This window comes from Galeopterus variegatus, unplaced genomic scaffold, assembly GCF_000696425.1.
Source record: "Galeopterus variegatus unplaced genomic scaffold, G_variegatus-3.0.2 Scaffold6511, whole genome shotgun sequence".
Taxonomy (NCBI): Eukaryota; Metazoa; Chordata; class Mammalia; order Dermoptera; family Cynocephalidae; genus Galeopterus; species Galeopterus variegatus.
The window spans coordinates 13,134-15,996 of record NW_007732622.1 but is presented as its reverse complement, the minus strand read 5'-3'; positions in this window follow the sequence as shown (position 1 = coordinate 15,996).

The window sequence follows — 2,863 nt, the reverse complement described above, 5'->3', positions numbered from 1 at the left end:
AGGTACAAGCAGATCACATGGCGAGAGGAAGCAAGAGAGAGAGAGAAGGTGCCAGGGTCTTTTTAAGCAACGAGCTCTCATGGGAACTAATAGAGCGAGAACTCACTCATTAATCCCCCCTCCCCCAGGGAGAACATTAATCCATTCATGAGGGATCCGCCCCCATGACTCAATCAGTTTCCAACACTGCCACATTGGAGATCAAATTTCCACATGAGTTTTGGAGGGAACAACACATCCAAACTCCATCACATGCCTAGTGGAGCCGTGAGAGCAGGGCCACCATGAAGACCCCAGATCTGTGGAGCTCCAGCATGCAACGCCAGCCTAAGAGAACTGAACTGTGGCCTGAGACTAGGAAAGCCATAGGAATGGAGCAGCCCAAGGACTTGGTGACCCGACCCCCACACCAGCATGCAGAGGAGATGGAACATGGTGTCAGGGTACCTGATTCACCAGCTTTGAGATTTAATGCCTGCCCTGCTGGGTTTTGGACTTGTTTGGGACCTGTTTCTCCTTTCTTTTGGCCTATTTCTTCCTTTTGGAATGGGAATATGTACCCTATGTTTGTCCCACCATTGTATCTTGGAAGTAGATAACTTGTATTTTTGATTTCATAGATGGGACTTTGGACTTTCAAGTTGAAACAAGTTAAGACTTTAGGGATGAAATGAATGTATTTTTATGTGAAAAGGACATGACTTTTGGGGGGCCAGGGGCAGAATGCCTTCTGTAGAATATTCCCCTAAAACTTAGCCCCCACTGTAACTGCTGAGGGTGGGAAATCCTATTATGGTCATTGAAAAGTGGAGCCTTGGGCCGGCCCAGTGGCGCACTCGGTAGAGTGTGGTGCTTGGGAGCACTGCAGTGGTGCTCCCGCCGAGGGTTCAGATCCCATATAGAGACCGGTCCGCTCACTGGCTGAGCGCGGTGCGGGCGCGACACCGAGGGTTGCGATCCCGTTGCCGGTCGCGGTGCAGGCGCGACACTGAGGGAAAAAAAAAAAAAAAGTATTATTTGTATACAGGATCATTTAAACAAATGATAGAACATCATTTAATTGAGATAAGGGGTATGCATGTACCCCAGGGGCTCACATCTTAAGGATTCAATAAACATTATCACTTATTAATGTCAATGAAATTCAGTTTTACATGTTTTCAAGGAACCAGTAATAAAACAGGAAAGCAGGATATAGTATAGCATATACAAAAGGCTGTATATACTTCTTTTGTATAAAGAAGCAGTGTCCATATTTATTTTCTATAACTTCAGTGATGTTTTAAAATATATAGATATGCAAGAAAAAAGAGGACTGAAAGGAATTAATCAAAATCTCAGCAGTAGTCCCCTTTGGGTTCTGGATAATTTTCATTTTCTCCTATATACTTTTCAACAATTTCCAAGTTTCCTGTAATGGGTGAATATTGCTCTTATTATCATTAAATTAAAAAGTATTATTTCTCAGAAAGTAATTGAGCTTAGAAATACAGCTGAGGGCCAGAGGCAGGCTTTGGGAGCCGTGGCTGCAGGAGGGACAGGGCAAGAGGAAGGGACGGGGGGGCGGTGAGGCTGGCCACAGTGTGGACAGAAGCAGCCTGTGGTGAGCCCAGGACAAGATTTGGCCTTGCTGCTCAGAGTGTGGCCCCTGGACCAGCAGCACAGACACCGCCTGGGAGTTGGACAGAAATGTGGACTCTCAGGCCCCATCCCAGACCCTCAGAATCAGAACCTGCATTTTTAAAGATCCCCAAGTGGATGTGGGCAGACTCAAGTCTGAGAAGCCCGGGCTGGTCTCTCCTCTTCCAGGAGAGACTTGTGCCTCTCTCACAGGACAAAAGGGAGGCTAAAAGGAAAAACATAGNACTGGGGTAAAGGTCACCCTTGCTATGAACTGGCAAGGAACTTGGCTGCATTCTGTTCATAGCCAAAAGTTTTATGGAATATGGAACTTCAAAATGCTGACTCAGGGTATTTGGTGGAAGAAATTCCTAAGCAGCAAAGTATTAAGGAAGCTGCATGACTACTCGTAACGGCCTATGCTGAGTTATGGTGGCAAAGGCATGACATAAAGCCAGAATCTAAAAGGGAAGCAGAATGTAAAGGTATGGAAAATTTGCAGCCTGGTCATTTGGTAGAGAAGCAGAGAACATTTTCAGAAGAAAAATGCAATGATGCTAAGATTAGTACAAAAGAACAGGATTATCAAGAGAAGAGGGAAAGGACTGAAGGCATTGCAGAAGCCTCTGGGACCAACCCTTCCATTTCAGGCCCAAAGACCTTGGGAGACAAAATGGTCTTGGGGAACAGGCCTGAGGCATCCTCCATGGGCTCATTGCCCAGGGCCACCTAGGGAAGCTGTTTCCAGCACCCCAGCTGCTTTGGCTACTCCGGCCATAGCTAAATTGGCCCCAGGTGTGGTTGGCACTGCAGCTTTGTAAAACACAAGCCGGAAGCCTTGGCAGCATCCACGTGATGTTGTCTTTAGGCTCACAGAATGCCAGAGCTATGGAGGCTTGGGAGGCTTCACCCAGATTTCAGAGAATGTGTGGAAAAGTCTGGGGACCCAGGAAGAGATCTGTTAAGGGGGAGGGAGTGGGGAGCGGTCACCACAGACAGCCTTCACTGAAGCAATGCCAAGCAGAAATGTGGGTTTGGAGTTGCAGCAGAGAAACCCCATCAGTGCCATGCTGTCTTAGTCCGTTTTGTGTTGCTATAACAGAATACCTGAAACCGGGTAATTTATAGAGAAGAGAGGTTTATTTGGCTTACAATTCTGGGACAGTTGCATCTGGCATGGGTCCTCAGGCTGCTTCTACTCATGGTGGAAAGTGGCAGGCAGCCGGCAGGTACAAGCAGATCA